Consider the following 20,560-nt stretch of genomic DNA (forward strand, 5'->3'; position numbering starts at 1 on the left):
TTACTTATTTCTCACTGGTAACAAGGAAGTATATTTTTAAAGCTTTTCTAAGCCTGGATGAAGTGGTATGTCTGCCTGCATGGAATTCAAAATCAGACGACAGCATATGACATCTTTCTGAACACACTCTCTCTGTTACCGAACCTAGCAAGTAAGGAAGCGTAGGAATTGTTATAGTACCCAATTTACAGATTTTGCAAGCTAATGTTCCCTGGTATTTAATTACACTTTGAGCAGGGCAGGGGAGAAAGACATTTCTCGTCTTTCCCGAGTCAGTTCCCTCTCTCCCTCCAGGTCCAGATGTAACACCCACAACATGTACCGAAGGCTCCAGAGGCAGCTCTCTAATGTAGCACCTACTGGCTGGACCAAATTCTGTTACTGTCCAGGAGCAACACAATCCCCCTACTACACAACACAAGGTTTGAGATTTTTGCATTGGTCTCGCTTACAGTGCAACTCGTGAGTCTTCAAATAAATCTCAGATTTATAAACAAAAGCTAACTAAAAAAAAAAATAAATAAAAAAAGAATTTTTATTAGCGTCAAACACTTCTACCAGCTCATGGCTGTTCTTCAAACACACCTAACATGAATCTCCTAAGTTTGATCAGTTTGTATCTGCTACATTTATTTTCAGCACAGACCATAAATATTTGGAGAACAACTGTAAAGTCTTTGGCAAACTTTCTATAACATTTGTCTACGGCCAAACAGTCAGAGCAACCCGCTAGCGGTGACCAGCTCATGCTCCCCTTGGTCTGTAAGAGCAGGCGATGCCCACGTTATCAGGCCATGGCATTATTTGTTAAGCAGTGACCCCAGAGCGTGCACAAGTCTATAGCCATCTTAATTACAAACCCGGCGGCTCTGTCGCCCATTTTCTCCAGACTGCCGACCAACACTGCTGCTTTCTCTATGCCAAAGTTAAGGCTGCGATCAACAGAAAGTCCTCACGTATAAAAATTTTAAGGTGGCCCAGCGAGCTTCAGTCTGGGCAAAAGCATCCCGAGCAGCAGCTCCTCGACGGGAAAACCCTTCCTGGGCCTTCGACGGCACCTGGCAGGGCTGCCCGCTGCCTGACCCCAGCGTCCCACCGGGGGCTGCGCTCCGGCCGGCCGGCCCCACCGCGCGGGGGGCCAGGCGCAGCGGGCGGCACGGGAGCACCGCGGGGCTGCGTAAGGTGCGCGCCACATCAGCGACGGGGGGGGGAAAATACTGTAACTGTCTACCTGCAGTTATGACTTTTTTTTTTTTTTTTACGTGAAGGGGAGCAAAAATGTAGTTATTCCACTTGACAATTTCCCCAACGGAATAAAGCGGCGAACCATCCAGCGCAGGAAACGTGTCAAAAGAATCAGATGCGAGTCTGCCCGAAGGGGCAAAAAGCTGCGAATACCGAAAACCGCCGAATTACACTAAATTCTCCTTTGCAAAGTACAGTTTTCAGAGAAATGTGTCGGGACCTGTTGAGCCATCGCCGCGGCACACCCACTTCTGCAAAATAAGACCAGCCCACGGCCGCGCGGCGGCACCCCGCGCTGCTCCCCCTCCCCGCCCCTGACGCCCCGGCCCCCGGCCCCGCGCCGCTCCCCGGACCGCCCGCCGCCGCCCAGCGGAGTCCCGCCCGCCGCCGCCGCCCTGGGCTCCCACCGCGGGGGAGGCCGCGCTCCGCCGTGCCCCCTCCCGTCCCACCCCGGGACCCTTCCGGGGGCGGCTCGGTATGTCCCCCACCCGTGCTCGGGGCATTCCTGCGCGGTGGCACCGCCGCCCCGCCCCCCCCTCCCGCCAACTTCCCGGGACGAAGCCACGGCTTAGACCCCGGCCCCCTTACCTCGTCCGGGGGGTGGCGCTGGGGCTCCTTCAGCCGCCAACTGCCATCGCGGCGGGGGGCGGCAGCCAGCGGGAAGGGACGAGGGAGCGGGGGGGAGGAAGTCGACAGTCGCCCCTCCGGGGGCCGCGGCGGCGGCCAGCACCGCTCCGCCGCTCCTCCTCCTCCCGCCGGATCGAGACCCTGACCTAGTCCCCGCCCCGCCCGTCGCCGCCACCACCACCACCGCGGCGCCCCCTGCGTTAATTAGCACTAATTGCCTCCGCGGACTTTGTCCCCCCGCCCCGCTCCTGCCTTCTCTCCGCGCCTCCCCGCCCCGTCCCTCCGCCGGGCAGCTCCGCGCTCGGCAGTGCTCTGCCCCCGCCACAAAATGGAGGACGGCGGCGGCTGCCTCCTCCCCCTCCCTCCCTCCGCCTCCCCGACGTGGAGAGGGAGTGGAGACTGGCGGCAAGGAGAGGGGCGGCAGCAGCAGCGCGCCCGCTCCCGCTGCACGGCTCGGCTCGGCACTGCGCGGCCCGCCGGCGCTGGCCGCCCCTCGCTCGGGACCGCGGGGCAGTGCCCGCCGGGCCCGAGCGAGGGGAAACGGTGCAACCTGTTGGCTAAGGTGGGCAACTGCAGCCTGCGCCGAGGGGCCGCCCCGCCTGCCCCGCGGCTCTCGCCCCTTCCCGGACGGCCCGGGCGCGCCCCCGCCCCCCCACCCCAACAGTGGGTCCGCCGAGGGGTGGCGGGCGCCACCTCCGGGGTGGTCGCGCTGGGAAAGCTGCGGGGCCGCCCCGCTTCTTTCCTTTTTCACTTCCTCCGCTTCCTCCCGAAAGGGCGAAGCGCCCCGGGCGGCAGCTCTGAAGCGGGAGGGCCACCCTTCCCCGGGCGACTTCCCCCGCGCCTCAGCAGCCCGCCCCGCGGTCTCGCCGCTTCCCTCCGCGCGGTGGCGGCTGGGCAGCGCGGCCCGGCCCCGGGGGCAGCGGCGAGCTCCCCCCCCCATGGGTCCCGCCGTGACAGCCCGCTTCCCCGCGGAGGGCTGGGACGGGGGTGCCGCGCTGGAGAGAGGCAGGACGCCGTGGGGAGGTCACCTCGGAGGTTGCTGGACAGCTCTAGGGGCGGCTGGGAGCTGGGGCGGGCGGCCTGGGGGAAACCCGTGGAGAGGGGCCCCGCGTCCCCTCAGCGGCCAAGGGGGCAGGGGGAGGGGCGCCTGTCTCGTGGCAAGCACGGGCAGTACAGATGTTTTCATTGAGAAATACGAGTAAACCCCACAAAGGGTGCTAGCGCTTCACTGAGAAGTTAACAGATCCGGGTGTTTCTTGAGTTTAAAAGCAGCCGGGGAGCGCGCCGTCCGACGCCGGGCCCAGGCCGCAGAGGCGGGCGCGGGACGCGCCAGGCTCGGCGCCCCTCAGCTGCGCGGGCCAGGGCAGGCCGCGGGCGGCGGCACGGGAGCGGGCCGGGAGTTAAAAAAACCCACGAGGTAAAACAGCAAAGCAGCAAACCCTGCAGAGCGAGCGGTTCTCCTGGTCTTGGCAGCTGATAGAGGTTCTGACGCTGGCAAAGAGAGAGGCTGTCCCTTCACGGAGGTGTCCCTCGTTCGGGTTTGGGACACTTAACGTGAACTTGGAGATAACTATATCAGTTGTACTGGGGCTGTGTCGACAAGCAGCATCTAGAAACGGTACATGCTACCAGTTACATCAATGAAAGATGTTTTTGTCTTTCCAACTGTTCAAATGCAGATTTGGGGATTCTCCCACAAGGAAAGGAAGAGCCAAGTAAAAGCATAGATTTTAAGGCACGAATAATCTGCCCTCATTTTTGTTAAATTGTAGGTTTTTCACATGCCACGCTGACTTGGGAAGATACTGTTTTACTTTAGAAATGCAAAATAAATGCATGCAATATTAGCTTAATATTCTCTTACATGTTGCAGATTATGAAAAATGGTTCTAGAAATTCTAGATTCTCCTCTGCAATCTCCCTTAATCTAATGCATATTTGAAAGATGTGTTTAAAATAGCACTCAAAACTGTCTTCTGGTGCTTTTTGGATGATGCAATGAATTTACAGCTAACAGGAAACACTTCTTCCCATACAAGGGAAATAGAATAGCTGAACTATTCACAAATACTGTGAAATCTTTGTTGCCGGATACCGGAACATTGCAGAGGTCCTCGGTATTCAATAAAGGCAAGAATATCTCTCAAAGCATGAAATTCTAATCTGCTTCTGGGAGCGTACCTGGAAAATTGACTTCACTTTATTGCTCTGTGAGTATTCCACCACAGAAATTGTCTTGCATTTGGGGACCCCTCCTGCCACTGAAATCTGGTCAACTCAGATAACAGGGTATATATGGCCTGCAGAGGGAAGCTGAAACACTGCTGAATGTTGGCTTTGCTTAACCTTCTGTAGCTGGAAGGAACTTTTATGACAAAGCTGTTTAGTTCTAAGAGATTTAGATGTGAACATCTGTTTATAAACGCAACTCAGCTGCTTAATTGCACGGTAATGGGTAGAACATTCCTCCTCTAATGAATAATTCCATATCTTAATATCATCTTTTATCCCAAAGGACCCGATCTTAGACTGGTATACACAGTTTATTCACCAGCATCAGCCAGGGACACTGTACAACACTGCAAAACAGCGAGCAGAGGACATCTTACAGGTTTTTTGTGCTGGGAATACTGAGGCAGGCTGGAGTGCAGTATGTGCACAGTATGTGAACTGAGATCTGGCCAGGGCAGAATGATTCTTATTTGTACGCTCCTGAAAGATGTTTTTCACTTGTTGCTAAGCTCAGCAGCATGCATTGCAAGGTCATTGTTGGTAAAACTCACCATTTGTTGGTAAACTGAACAACAGCAGTCACGTTCAAATATGAAGCTAGATTTGCTCATTGTCTTCAGGCTGCTACAATACATATGAATTCTGTCTCTTAGATTTGTTCCCTTTTGAATGTTTTGGGTAGAACTGAGCAGATGAAAGACTTTGGATATTTTCTGCTTCTACTCTGTACCGCTGGGAAAAGAATATTACCGATTCTCACTTCTTTTAGCTACAAGCGCTACTGAAACGGAACAAGCACAAAGCCTGCAGAGGCATGCATGGCAGTGGCAGAATTATCCCTCTGCGATAACTTCACCACGTGCTGCTCACTTGGCTTTGGACAAATCTTTCTGGCCTCATGCGAGTTTTCCTATGTGACCAAACAACCCAAACATACCACCTCCCTTTGTTCTCCTTCAAACACAAATGTTTCCTAGGGCACTTGTATATTGTAAAAACAAATGTAATGTAAAACTTGGTAAGCTTGCACGTTTTGGCTGACATTTTACAATGACATGCTACCCTGTCCCTGTATGTAACAACTTTGAATGCATTATGTGATGATGGTTGGAGTTAAACAAAACCTATCTTTGCTACTTTGTAAAAATGTATGAAATAAGTTAGGCTTTAAAAGACTTGTGATTTTTTTTCCTGTTTGAACTAAATTTTTAGAAGGTGATGAAGTTGACTGGCTGGAAGTCTGCTGCTTGCATTGTGCTGATGATTATTTTGTTCCCTAAAAATCTGTGATTTTTTTAAACAGCTGACATTGACGACTCTTCTTGGAACATAATCAACCTTCAAAATATTTTAATTGCCAAGTTTGAGTTTTCCACTTCTTGAGTTCAACCTGTTTTATTTTATATTCGTATTTTAAATACATAAATGCTTACAGTCAAATGAAAATTGAGGCGTTGTTGGGTTTTAGAAGTGAGTGTGCTGTTGTGACAATGTGTCATCAAAATCTTCTGTTATTAAATGTCCTGACCCTAGTATGAAGATATCTTGACCCAGATCAGAAAGCGTACCTCATCCCCCAGAGTACAGCCGGTAGTAGCACAGCTACTCTGGCTCTTACCAGAGGAACCTCAGTAGTCCCCAGAAGAAAAATACTAAGAAAATTCTTACTGCAGCCTCCAAATATGTGGTTCATTTCATTCTGTCTCAGTCCAGCACAGGATTGCCTCATCCTGCTGAAAGTGTCAACACACGTAATAATTTTTTGTTTGGGGTAACAGGTTTTATGGCTTTGACTCCTGTTTGATACAAATCTTAACAAGACCACGTCTTCCACAAAATGTCAGCATTGTTCAATTATTTTCTACTGACCTGAGCAGAATGGTAATCTGGTAAAATCTGTACCTTCTTTCTTACAAGTTAGAAGTGAAGGTTTGGGGTTGTTTTTTTTTCCAAAATTCCACTAGTTCTCTTCTGCTAAATACACAAGTTATGCACTATAATCATAAAAATACTGTGGCTGTTTTGCAGATGGATAGTTAATTAACTAGACTTCAAATACAAGAGTTTTCGTCCATCTCAGAATGTCTAAATGGCACACATTAATATTCTGTGTAAAGAATGAAATGTATTTGGACAATAGAGGGAAGAATTATTTCTGCAAGCTAAGAAATTTTAATTTGAGGAAGAACTAATAAATATCCTGAAAAAAACAGGATCAAGGGAAGGGCTGAAATACAGTTTCAGCAACTGCATTGTATTGACAATGAAAATTTTGGCTGTCGATCAGTGCCTAATTTTGAAAGAGAATTTCAGCAATTAGGACTGCAGTATCCAGCTTACTCAGTAGTTCCGTGGAGCCACAGGAAGAGTGGTATGAATTGTCATGCAACAGATTTAAAAGATATATAAATGACTGCACATTCCTACACCACAACATACTAATATTGCAAAGATAAGGAGCCTCAACCTTAACACTAAATGTAGACATTAAAATATATATCTAAGAGGAGAACATTATTAAATCATTAAAATGTAATTATATGACTCTCATAGAGGAGATCAGGCAATTAATGGAAAATGAGAACCGACTTCAGATTTGTGTACAGCGTTCCAAGCTGAATATCAGAAAGAAACATCTGAAGCACTGAAGGGAACTCTCATGGCTGCCAGATGCAGACATAGATCTGTTTGTCTGGGGGTTAGCATGGGTGATACAGAGGACCCGAAGATGGGCAGATCATGCCACATGTGACTGAAGTGAGTGTGCATAATGCAATCCACAGGAAGCATCTAGGTATAAAAGTGGTCTGGAGTCACTCTGGGAAAAAATGAACCCCTTCTAGACACAAGCAAACAACTTTAAAATGATCATACGCAAATACGTTTACAATATGGGGAAATTTCTTTGGTTACGAACTGCTGACAGGCCCAGTAAGAACAGAAAACTGACACATGGGTCCCTGTTGGCAAACATATATAGGCCACTGTGGATCTGTACTGAATCATTTTTAGTGCTAGAAGCAGGCTAGGGAAAAAAAAAAAGATTGAAGCTTTTCCAGATGAAGTGATGTGCTCATGAAACAGAATAGCAACAACTTTCTCTGTAACCTTCAAGGAATTAGTGTATGAAATGGTGCTTGCGATTAACGGAGATCGGGTTCAATTGGTTGGATCTACTTTACCATGGCAGGACAGAGAAGTTTGCAGGCTAAGGGTTTGATTTACCAGTATTTCACTGAAAGTACTGAAATGGACACAAATGGTGCTTTTGATCTCTGAAGCAATTAATAAAGATAAGCTAAAGGGAAAAAACCCAGATGCCGAAAACCAAGAGCTACATATCAAAGACAATGGCGAATGGAAAGAATTCAGTCAAACCAAAGATGTGGTAGCACCAGTCACTAAAAGTCACGTCAATTAAAATCTTACTAAATAAATATTTGCAGAGATATCAGAAATTGGAAGATGAGTGTTCGGAATTATACAGAACAAAGAATTTGCACTTTTGGAATAAATAGTATATGGGGTCCACAAATAACAAATCGTAAAGTCCTTAAGCCTGCTTGGAAGTACTTCCAAAAATACAAGCTGCATTGCGTTTTCCTGTGAAATGCGAATTCTGAAGCTGTGCATCAAAGACAGCTTGTGTAAAGCTACAGTTTTATAGGAAGAACTCTTCCTCCTTTTGCAATCTGTTGTCTCTACATAAAGGCAGCAACATGCCCAGTGTCTAATGTCCTCCATAAACATAAATCTTCTAAGGCTTTGGTTGTCTTGTAAGGAGGTCAGTTTTGTTTCCTATCGGCTTGTAAGTAATTCTGTTTAATTCTTGAATATACATCAAAGTTATTCAACCAGTGAATGCACTCTGTCAATAGTTTTCCAGCTAAGCCAGAATGGAAAGGCAATGTTCCCCAGCTGCTGTTTCTACAGACACAGGAGCATGCTTCGTTATGAGTATGCAATGAGCAGCATCCTCAGGACTGCAGATTCGTTTGTCAAAGGGGACTCCTGGGTCCAAGCACAATCTCAGTATGCTTTTGCTATTAACTATAGTGGGTCATAGACTGAGGCACAGAGGTCTGTGCCATGCCCTCCTTCATCCTCTTTAGGTTAATAACTCTTGGTATGTTTTTCTACTTTCTTCCTGTTTTTTTTCCTGTCTTTATTTCCTGCGCTACTCCTTTGCCTGTTGTGACGTATTTTGTACTTTGATTTCCCATCAGCTCCTTCACTTTACATGAACCACTGTTGTAGTTCTTCCACCATGCCATTCACCTTCCTGGATCCTTTCTCTTTATATCTATTGATCTGCTTCATCTTGAATCCCTTTGTTTATTCCCCTTCTCTCCCAGAGTTTTCATTCTCTACATAACACTTGGAGAACAGAATATGTCCGCACTGGACATACTCTTATTCCCTCTCCCAGAGATGGAGTCTGACACATCCTTCCCCAAGAGCACAGCCATCTTCCACCCCTGCTGCCTTTAACAGAGATGTCCTGGGGCACTGAGCACTGCCAGCTTCCCAAGGCATGCATTAGCTTACACGAGCTGTGACTAGGTTGAGGCTAGCAAACATGTTAACCTGCTAATTAGGAAGAGTGAACAGTGAAAGACTGCATGGGCATTGCTAATTGCAGTCTAGCAGTATTAAGAATTCAGTGCGGAGAAGTGCCAGTCTGTAACCAGAGTAGGTGATGCCTGTTGGCCCATGCCTGTGTAGAGCAAAATCCTGCAAGAGTACAGAGGGAAACTTTTTGTGTAACGATACGATGAAATAGAATTCATGGCAAATGCCTGAATAAAACACAACTCCAAGCTTCATCATAGACTGGCAAAAACTGAAGCCTGTATCCAATTTATAAAGCCCTACATGGGGTTAAATCTCTTTCTGGCATAACGTGATAGCAACTCCTAGTTCCATCAGCAGAGTTTGGCCCTTGGTGTTTATTGAAGCCATAAGAACAATTGTGAGCGATGAATCCACCCGTCTCTGGGTCTATATTGACAAAACATTGAGGGCTGCTTTCTTCTGCAGCTGTTTTGTGTAAAAAAGAAATCACAACTGCAAGTGGAAATTAATCTGAGGAGGTTACGTTCCTATCGAGCTTTTCTGAGTGTTAGGATGTAGATCTGTAACAAACGGCTGGAATTCTAAAATGCTGTAACAGACAATGGAAATGCACTGTTCAGAAATGGGGGGAGAATTAGTTGGGTTAATTGAGGAGGAGCACTTTGAGACAGGCACGGGGGTGAAGTCATATGTAAGTACACACAAATAACTTTGTTGTTTTTAAGTTTTGCAGAAACATCTGGCAACAACATGCAAGGAAGAGGAAACTTTTGTTTTATGCATCAAGACCTCTCTATGAAGAAAAGAAAACTTTAGCTAATTACAGGATGCCTGCAAGAAAAGAACCACCTTAGATTTCACCGGTATTTTTTCCTGCAACACAATGCCTAATAAAAATCAGTAGCCAGTGACACACAGATTCTGATGCAGTCTGGGCTATGTGGCATTATAAATACATCTCCTCCACCAGCCAGGGAGGTTGTACAGCCTCCTCATGTTCTAGATGCCAGACTGCTGCTTGGTGCAGCGGGGAGCAGGGTCTGTGCACAGGGGTTTGCATCTCACTATGTGCTCAGGATCCCACACGTCAAGAATACTGACCCAAGCAGCCAGGAAGGCAGGGCCAGGAGCATTGCCCCACTGCTGCTGGAGGTGCAGGGCAGTCGGTACCTTGCTCCACAATGCTGGTGCATGTCTAGTACCTGCATGCGGCAAAGAAATCAATGTGGGAACTCTCTGTGCTGCTGCAGAGTCTTCTTGGCTCAGCTTTTGTTTGGTACAGGTAAAATTACCTAGGTAGGTAAATCTTACTGCGGGATGAAGGTCTGACATTGCTGACGAGTTTTTGTGAGAGGTCCATGAATTGCCATATGTTAAGAGCTAGTTAAATGGAAATGATAAAAAATAGGATTTGATGTTCCTTTGTTTCCTCTGGGGTGCTTTGGTGGTAACGGTGCTCTAAAGGGGCAAGTTCACACACAATTCCAAGGCAGCCACAGCACCAAGATGCTGGGAATCTGAGTGAGCAGAGGTGTGCATTACCGTGTCGTTCTGACATGGCAGATACATTTCAGGAGCGCACAGCACAGTAGACTTACACTTACTTTGTTTTAAAGCAAGGCATACTGTCCCATGTTAGTGATTTCAAATCACATTCTATAAATTTAGAGCTTTTCAGCAATAAAACAGAATTATATGCAACTGCGTTCACTAATGAAAAGGAATTCAGTATGTGACACTGCAAGTTTTAAGCTCGGACTCATGAGTAAAATATATAAGTAAAGCTATAAGCAAAAGAAATGTTACCACTAAAATGTGTTTTATGAAATGTCATATACCTTTTAAAAATCTGTCTTTACTGCGAGAGATATGACACCTCTTTAAATTGAAAACATAACTCCGAACTCTGCCACATTTAGTACCACAGATGGGTCTTAATTTGGAGTTTAAGCCAAACCCAGGAGCCAAGGGAAGAGGTTTTTTTGAATTGCAGTAGGGGCTACATATGATCTTTTCTTAAATATTACACACTTAAATGGAAGAATTCATGGGGAGTTAAACAAGGAGATGGGACATGAAAATTAAAATGCTTTTTCTTGAAACAAGAAAAGAACACAGTATAAGTGAATTTGATGCAAGGTCTCGATCATTTAAGTTCTTATGGAAAAAGTGGTTTGAGGCTATTGTCCTTATGTTTTGTGTTCCATCTTACTTACTCCCTGTGCTTTATTGTTACAGTATTTAGATGAATGTAACTTCTAAAGGACTTTGGTTTTAAACAGGCTTCTTTTAGTTGGGAGGTCTAATAAAAAACCTGAAGACTTAGAAAAGCATTTAATTGGTGAGATTATAGTTAGATTCATAGAAACATTTAGGCTGGCATTAGTCTGAAATGGGTCATCACAAATTAGCCATCACAAAAATGGGTGCTCAAATTGCAATGCCAACAAGAAAGACAAATAAAAAGATAATCACACATTGTCTCATATTTATCAGGAAGATAAGTCTAAAGTCAACCAAAACATTATGGTAATGCAAAGCCCGTTAAAACAGGTGTTGGTTTTGCCACATGAGAGTTTCTGCCTTGCCCGGAGTACTGTAGACCCTGGCTTGTAAGGGGATCCTAAACACTTCAGCATAGTAAACAAACTACTCTTACCAGAAACAGTTTCACGTAAAATACTTTAAAGGTAGTGCCTCTCCTACTTTTTGTACAGAAATAACTTGAAACCTTTTTGGCTCATCTTTTTCCTCCTCCAAATGTGTGTGGCTGTGACAGTGACAAGGGCTGGGTGATGATCGTTTTGGCTCGCAGCTTGTGGCTGATGATGAGTTGCACATCTGCGCCTCGGTTCACCCTGGGCATCTGTTTTTTTTTATTTTAAGTTTTATCAAAGAATGTGGGAACAATGGCACCCTTGCAGGCATGCTCTCACCTCTGTGGGTATTATGTCATGCAATATGTCACAAAGTTCACAAGGCAGACATGCAGTAGAAGGGAGCCTGGTATTTCCAACACCAGAAACACGGAATCACACAGGAATGTGGTAGCTAAACTGGATCAGACCAAGTGTCTGCCGAGGCTCAAAGCCTCTCCCTGAAAGCAGCCTGCAGCAGATGCCCACAGAAAGTGTGCAAGGTCGGTAGATGCTACTGATGGCGTGAGGTGGCACTGATGCCCCAGGCAGCAGTCCTCACCCAGCCGCTGTCCCTTCCCAGCAGGTTAAACACTTATTTTCACCCAAGCAGCCACACGAATGCAAAAGGAAAGTAAGGAGCGGGAACAAGCACACAAAACTAGCAGGCAGCTGGGCCATTTCTTCATGTTGGCAAAGCCCAAGGGCTGTCGCACACCGTCACTTCTGGGGCTGCATCTCCCAGCCCTCTGCAGCCTGGAGATGCAGCATTGGGTTTCTTGAACTGATATGGTTGGGGGTAGTAATCACTGATGGGTTTTTCTTTCTTCAATTTCTCTTTTTAAAAGTTTTTATACTTTCGTGTCTACTATATCTTGCAGAAGCAAGTTCCACAGTTTAATTACAAACTGGGTGAAAAAAAATAAAGGCTTCCTTTTGTTTGCTTTAAGCTGCAAACGATAATTTCATGCTACTAACTCTTGTTTGTCTGTTAGAAAGAGCAGATAACTGTTCCCTATCCTCCTGATAGATCGGTTTTAGAGGTCTCCTATCTTACAGACTCCCACTGCCACCCCTTTTCTCCTCTGAGGCTTCCCTTCTTTTCAGACTCTCAGAAGCTGTAAAGAACAGCTTTAATTATATTTCTTGGGCTTTTCTGTACCTTTTTTATTTCTAGAATATACTTGCTGAGATGGGCGACCAGGAGTACATACAATGCACAAGACATGGTAACACAATGCTGTTCTCTGTTTTGTTCTCTCTTCCTTCCCTCATAATTCCTAACATTCCAGTTGATTTTTCTGACAGCCAGCACTGAGTTTATGTTTCCATAGAACCACATGTCTACAGTAACCCTTTCCTTGGTGGTAATACCTAATTTACAGCTTGTCATTGCCCACATCCATATATTTTTCTTTGTGTATTTTGCTTTTCCTTGTGTGTATTACATTTTACTGGCAGTAAAGTCAGCCTGGCATTTTATGACCTGGTCACTCAGTATGATGCGATACTTCTGCAACTCCTTACAGTTAGATTTTGGTTTTATTACTTCTAATAATTTATTTTCAGCAGCCAATTTTGTCACCTCCTGCCACCTCCTCTCCTTTTCCAAGTTATTTATGAATATTTGGAGTGGCACAGTTCTCGTGGGACTCTGCTTAAATAATCTCCTTTTGCTGTGAAATGATCTATTTCTTCCTACCTTTCGCTTCCATATTTTAACCAGTTTTTGACCCTTTAAAGAATCTTCTCACTTTCCCTGGATAGCTCAATTTGTCTTACATGAACACTGTCTTGAAGTAGCAAGAAATAGAACACAGAGTAATGAACCTGACCTTTTATTTAAAAAAGAAGCAAAGACGGATGATAGGTCCAGTTCTGCTGCATGGAGTATCAGTATGAAGCTGGAGTAGCTTCGAGGAAATCATCAGATTCGTGCCGAGATGAATAAGAGCCCATCTTACCCCTGCAGACAAATAACAGCAGTTCTCAGCTCCTGGCTAATTAGGAAGAATCAGATGTTTTGCCCAAGCACAAACTGGCTTGCAGGATTTAAATTCCCGATTTTGCAAACTTCTACACAAGAGTGCGTTAGCAAGGGTAATGGCATTAGAAACACTAATAAAGCTGTAGATTTTGACTCTCCTGGATCAACGCAAAACTTTATTTAAAAAAAAAAGCTTCTCCTACAAAACACGTTTTCTCAGTTTTTTTAGGCATGGTGTGAAATGACTCCTTAATTTGCAGGTCACAGCCAGGCACACTCTTCTGTCACAACAGAAGAGGCTATGTGATGGTCCTGCAAGCACAACGATTTATGGGGCTTACTGCAGACAAGGAGAAGTCAAGGTTTATTACTCGCTATGAATTATTACAGACTTTTGCCCAGAGCTGGTGAGGCTGCAGGTGCTTCCCACTCGCGCTCAGCACAGCGTGCTCAGCTTCCAGCCGGCTGAGACACGTCAGAGCCTGGCAGCTCCGGCCCCCTGCACCTCCTTTATTTCGGAAAGCTGCTACATCTCTTAGGAGCTGAAGCCCATGAGGTGCTTTGAACAATCAAATATTAAACCTTGCTACATCATTTGTCTGCAAGAGATGATCTGATGCCAACCAAACATTAACATCACTTGGGTTTTGCGGTGCATTAGTGAGCAGCCCTGCAACATCACCTGCATCCATGGCACAGTCTCTTTGAAGTATTCTGAGTGCTTACAGCGTGCGTGTTTGGCTCGTCTGGGAAAGCCGAGGGAAATGTTAACTGCCTTATGGTTCTGATCACGGCCGTTTGGGAAGTGACAAATTTCTGGAGTGTGAAGTAAAACAAACCAGAGAGCAAATAACAACACGGAAAAAAACCCCAAAACCCCAGAAAATCAAAATGGATACGATCGACCATGTTTCCAAATGAGAGCTTCCAGAGAACTGCAGGACAGTAGGATCAAAGTATGACATAACTATCAGACTATTTTCTTGAACCTGAACATACTTGGCCCCTACAGCACACTTTTATTAGACTCAGACTGTGCATATGGTGTGTGTAGGAGGAGTCTTGTCTTTGCCTGCAGCTGCATGAGCCTTGCAGGGTTTAACAGTGATTTTGTGCAGGTGGTCGCAGGGCCAGCTGGGCAGCACTAATTCTGCTGCAGGGTACAGTGTGCCTTGCCGCCTTTCTCCCTGAGACCAGGTCACTGGAGAGAAGTTGGTGCCATAGAAGATGAAATGCTACAGGGAAGTGGAAAAGGGAAAGAGAAAATGAACAGTTTGAGAGGGTGCTACTGTGTGAATGCATGGGACTGAGAAATACTAAATCCCATCTCTCCCAAAGCATTCATTTTGGAAATGCAGAGAGGGGGGTGGGAACAGCAGGCAGCTGAGCGTGCTGCTGAGAGGGTACCACTGCCCAGAAACCCATGGGGCAGTCCCGGGGGTACCAGCGGGGCAACCACAGTGAGCGTGTCTGCCTTGATAGAAAAACATATGAACAGCTAACATGATCCAGGAAGGAATCTGGTGAGAAATGTACCCACTGTCTTCTCACTTCAGATTTACACTTCAGATTCACAACTTGGGAATTGCTGTGTTGGTTGCAACTCTTTGTTACAGAATTTAAAAATGGGAGGAACACGTTGAACAATTAAGGCTGAAGGCAGAGAGGCTTGATGCCTCGGCTCTCCCTTTGATAAACCTGCTTCACAGGTTGCTTCACAAGACTAATACAAATCTACAATAGTTTATAATTGTGAAGCTCTTTGTGATCCACAGAAGGTAGAGACTAGATAAATATTTATTAACAAAACAATAAATACTGTTTATAATTGTGAAGCTCTTTATGATCCACAGAAGGGAGAGGCTAGAGAAGTATTTAGTAATAAAACAGTAAATACTAATGTTAGAATAACTTTCAGTCACCATCAAAGAAGAAGAAAAGAGCAGATTATGAACAGTAATTTATATATAGACTTCTGTAGAAACTGCAGGAATCAGTAGAGGTTAATATATTGCCCCAAAAGGCTCTTTTGTGCTTATACAAAAGGTCAGTATTTGACTTCTTCCATTACTGCATAACAAGGCACAAGACTTGAAACAATTGCAAAAGGAAAAAAGAAAAAGCATTACAGTATGGTCTCCTTGCCAAAATGCTGTTACACCCATAGCCCTCAAATAGCTGAGCTAAAAAGACAAGAAAATTACAGGCTGGATGACAGCAAATGCCATCCTTGCTCCTATCAGCCTGACTCAGAGCGGACTCGGGCTCAGGGGCTTTCTGCCTCTGCTGCAGTCGTGCCGCCGGCTCCTCTGGGACAGCCCTTCATAAAATGCTAAATCAACTAATGCAGCAGCTTTTAGTGGCTTTATTAAGATATTTCTACAAAGTGATACTGTGAGAGCATCTATCCCTCTCATCACCCAGAACAAAAGTGAACAAGCTACCCTGCTGTGCCTCCGTATGGGGGACGCGCAGTGTCGGTGCAGGGAGCTGCTCTTGGCAGTGGGGTTCTCTCTAGGATGCTGGGCTGCATGAGAAGGCATCTCCCCAGGGGGACCGTTGGCTATTTTTATTGAGAGACCTTTCTAAATAACTGACAAAGAAAACAGGAAACCACAGCGCTGTGGAGTGGAGCCCGGTGCGTTCCCATGCATCTGCTCTTTCTAGATTCTGTCGTATTGCTGTGGTGACTCTGAGGCAATGGAAACTAGCAGGGATACTTGCGAGGAGATCAAGTAAATGTATTAAACTGCCTTATCTTTTTACCTGTATTGCCACTGGCCAAGTGGGGTGTTCCCTCAAAATTCATGACACTCATACAGGCCAGTCTTCAAGAGTTAACACCTCAAATAACATTCCCAGTAAGTCATAAAGAAGTAGCCTTATTAGAGAAAGAGCTGTAGTAGACACACAGCAAATTGGCTGGGCAAGGGACAGAAATGATGGGCTATGTTAACTGGCAAAGCAATTTGCTGTCAGTGTCTTCACAGTGCGTTGTATACCCTTGGCATTTTATAAACAGTTAATAATAACTGGTCAGGAGAACAGTAATACAAATCAATGTACAAATTCAATTAGGAAGAGAAAATAAAAATATTATGTGAATTACCAAGCTAACCTGATACTTTTTAGCCTTGAGTTCAGACTTTGTTTGGTTTAGATGAGAAGTTCTAATCAAATTTAAAGGAGGTTTAAAAAAAAATAAATAATAGTAACTGATGTGAATGAGATAGATAATGATTTTCATACTGGATTATACGACCAAGGCTGTAGATAGGGGGAGGGCGTTTAATGAAAATAATTTGGCTAGTGTGCTTGCAGCTCTTCTGATAAAGATTAACACTTTACAGCTTTCTCTCATTTAGCAAGGTGAAGAGTGATCAATCCCCAATTGATCTGAAGACAGATATAAAAATTGACAACCTCAATTTCCTACTGCTTTCCTCAAAATTTAATCAGTATCTGAATGATGTGATTTCATTCTGTTGAAGGACAAAATACGTTCTCTAGAGGGAAGCAATATCAGGGTTATCCTTCAGTATGAGAGGATGCTAAATCTTCAAACCAGTACACGTTGCTTAGATGGCCAGTAAAGCAACTCATTGCCATGTAAAAGGCAAAAGAAAGTGGGAAAATATGGGCCAGATCTTTAGACAGGTTAATCATTGCATTTTCCTGATGCCGAGCTGTACACATCAAGCATATGAAGTTTTCAGCTCAGAGGCTCAGGGAGTGCACACACATGGTATCAGGACCTGCTCTCTGCAACCAAAGCTTTCTTGATGAAAACATCTGTTATTGTTCCAGAAAAGAAAGATTGAAGAAATCATATATAAAACCATGTACAGTAGAGTGCTCGAAGCCTTGAGGGGATCTAGGAACTGTCACTTCAGAAGGGAGGCCCAGAGATAACTGAATCTCTGAAAGTATTAAATTCTGCATGTGGAGGAAGAGAATTTGTGGACTGTTGCATTTTACTAATAAACACAACTCACAGAGGGCCTAGTTGGGCTTACTGGTGAGACACCATCATGCATTTCTTGGCATTCCTCTCCTGTCCAAAAGGAGGAAAAAGTGTTAGTGAAAAGTCTTCATCAGCCCATGAAATAGCTGAGGAATCATGATAAAAGAGACTGGTGAAATGCAGAGAACGACAGCATCATTTCTGAGCATCTATGGAGTCCTTAGCAAGCAGTGTCAGATTATTATGGTTTCAGTAATTATCTTGGTACAGGGCTGCTACTTCTTATCCCCTCTTGAAAACGCTTCTCATGATACATGCATGAGTAAAAGCCTCAGAGCCCTCTGTGACTCCGATGACTTCATGTAGAGAAATGCAGCCTTGCACATGAGGGAGTAAGACCAACCCTTCATCTTCAGGCTACGTCCTGTTATTTTACCAACTGCATTTTTCAGATGTCCTATAGTTTTTTGAATGCTCAAAAAATACAGAAGAACTTTTGGTAAATAATTCACATCATCTCATTAGAACATGACCAGGCTAATAGACTGAGGGGTAAGTGATTTCAACCTTCTCTTCCTCTATTATTTCACATTTACTTAGTTGCGTTTAGGATCTTTAAGCATTGGAGTGAAGAGAGAATACAGAGATATATATGTTGTTTGTTTTTCCAGTGCCAGATGGATGGATTAAATTTTCAGATTCCTTAAACCACCAACACTGAAAAGTTAAAAAAAAAAAAAAAGAAGAAGAAGAAAAGAGTAGCTTTTTTTTAAAAAAAGATCTGTCATGGGTTTTATAAACTGGATAGAATTTTTTTGGCATTTATTAAAAAAATGGTGTCACATGACCTGTACATTCTATCACTCGCATCTGATGATGTTACATTAGTGAGAGGTAAGGTACAAAAATAAAGGTGAATATAGTGCTTCTTTTTTTCCTACCACTTAATTTTAAGCAGAGGGACAACTCTATCCAGGACCTTTGGATATTTTAAAGAAGCCCCTTTACATTCACTTCATTAATATTTTGGAGGAACAGAGGATACAAGTCATGATATTAATGTTATTGGGTGGCACACTTCAGGATGCACTTGCTTTATTGGCAGCCCCTTTGGCGAACACACTCCCAAGCCATTCTACAGGAACAATGCTGCAAGGAGAGCAGCTCCCAGGCTGTGAGCTGGGAAGGGGCTGGAGGCACAGTGCGCTGCCAGGCCTGCGGCTGTGGCGTCCTGGGGGGGTCTTTTCTCCTGTAGGTATTTCCCCTTGGCTGTCCCTCCTGCCCTCACCTGCACACAGCAGCATTACAGCTGGGGTGAACGGCATCCCCTCCCATCTTTGCCAGTACAGGCTGCTGTGCCCTCGTGGCTGTGCTGGAGCCGATAGAGCCACCACGGGCACTGCTCAGGGGATAAAAACCAAGCTGGAATGTGTTCAGTGATGAGGAGAATAAATTTTATTATGTACCTGACTAAAGCAAAGCTGCTTTCCAAATGAAACACCTTGCACTCATTCCAGGCTGCCACTTACTTTAACCAGTGCTGTTTGACAAGCGCAACTGGAGCAGAGGACGGAGCTACGCTACGTACATCATACATTGCTCCTAAACAGAGGTAATATTTTCCTCTCAGCACTGAACACTTTTCACAGTGGTGCACTGTGGAGAGAGGCAAGCTGGAAGAGGTGCTGGGGGAGCACAAAAAGAGAGGCCATTACTGTTAAGCTCTTTACTTCCCATCTTTAGATTTGTATTAATTTAAATTAAGATTTTTAAACAAAACTTTCAGTTACTGAGAACTGGATGAAGTTCCTCTGCCTCCCTGACAACTTTCCACCTTAGACAGGGAGAAACCCCTTTTTCTTTATTTACAAAGTTCCTTTAAGATGGCATTTTTCTTGTGATGTGATTTTCAGAATCACGGGTTAAGCTGCAAGCACGAAAATCCCTGAGCAGAATAGCATCTAGGACAGCCAGAGAGGCAGTGGTTTCCCAGCCAGGACAAGGATAAAAGATCAAATCTGTTACTCCTAAGAGCCTTGCTTAAATAAGAGGACCAGTTCAGTTTAAGAGCTGACTGTCAATAGGAATGGATATTTAGAAGAATGCTAAAATTATCTCAGTTAAAGGGATAATTTACAAAGGATACAGTGAAGAATTAGGGCTATGCAATTCATTGACTACAGAGCCACTTGTGACCATCCAAAACAGTCACCAAAAGACCAAAGGCAATGCAATTAATTTCTGTGTTGGGGTGTGTACGTGTGTGTGTATTACACACAGATAATAAGTAGATATCTATATATAAACCCATGTAATTGTAAGTTGGGTTGTTTTTTGTTTTGTTTTGTTGTTTTTTTTTTTCCAGTGGCAGAAGACTTCACACAGGCATTTTGGCATCTGCTGTGGTAAGCTTCCTTCAAAATTACAAGTATTGGCCCACCTCACTCAGAATTGCTCTAACTCTCATTTCTAGGCATTGGGTCTCCTTGCACCTTTGGTTTCAAGACAGAAGGCTGTCAATTTAATAATCTGAAGGTAAATCCATGTACCGCTCCAAGGGCTACACATTTCATTATGAATAATGGAGATCTAATTACTTGGAATGAATAGTGTGAGTTCTAGAATAAGTTTGATGCATTTAAAGCAGTGGCTGATGTATTAATTCTGCTCCTGCTCTGGAAGGCCTGGAAAGCATTTGTGCCATACTGGTTGCTCCATCCTAATGTGGAATCCTGGCAGAATGGGCCAGCTGCAGTCCCCCAGCTCTCACAGTGCTACTTCAACTAGGCACGGCTACCCAGAACAGCAGCACATTTGTGGAGCAGTGGTATGTACTGTTAATAGAAGTTTCCCTTGTTTCTTGCTATTTGTTAGGAAACAGAGATAACCAGGTAGAAGCCAGATGGATAACTTAAACATCAAGAAGTCACGTTAGAGAAAATGAGTACTGATAAAAGCCAATGTAAAACCCCAGTTTTCAATCCAGCTTTGAAGAACCAGACTACTACAGTCTTTCCAGACTGAACATGAATACATTTTTTGTTCTTTCTCTTGCTGTTAAGCCACAACATCAATTTTCCATTCTGCCTCTAATCTTAACTCACAAGGACTTAAACAAAGGTTTTTTATGCCCTGGGTAATTTTTTGCAAAAGACTGTCTGAGAAAAATCTAACAAGATAGAGCAAACCCTATCAGCTCCCTCTGGCTCACATCTGTCTTTTTTTAGAGTTTTGTTTCCTTCAAGGAAATAGACTCATTTCTTTTAGAGAATAGACAATGCTTAGAGACCTTTT

The 20,560-nt window shown here is 44.6% G+C and overlaps 1 protein-coding gene across 4 annotated transcripts in view; it reads right to left on the bottom strand.

The window, feature by feature from the left end:
* NR3C1 (nuclear receptor subfamily 3 group C member 1) overlaps positions 1-20,560 on the bottom strand; it is a 229,927-nt gene that overhangs the window by 67,920 nt on the left and 141,447 nt on the right. The window contains exon 1 of one of the 4 annotated variants that reach the window (XM_040604257.1): positions 1,834-2,104. The exons of 2 other annotated variants lie outside the window; for them this stretch is intronic. The gene's annotated coding sequence lies outside the window, so the exon portion shown is untranslated. Of the gene's footprint in view, positions 1-1,833; positions 2,110-20,560 lie in introns of those variants that run through there. One more of the 4 variants, XM_040604258.1, reaches the window with a different exon arrangement.

Source organism: Falco naumanni, chromosome 8 (genome assembly GCF_017639655.2).
Source record: "Falco naumanni isolate bFalNau1 chromosome 8, bFalNau1.pat, whole genome shotgun sequence".
NCBI lineage: Eukaryota > Metazoa > Chordata > Aves > Falconiformes > Falconidae > Falco > Falco naumanni.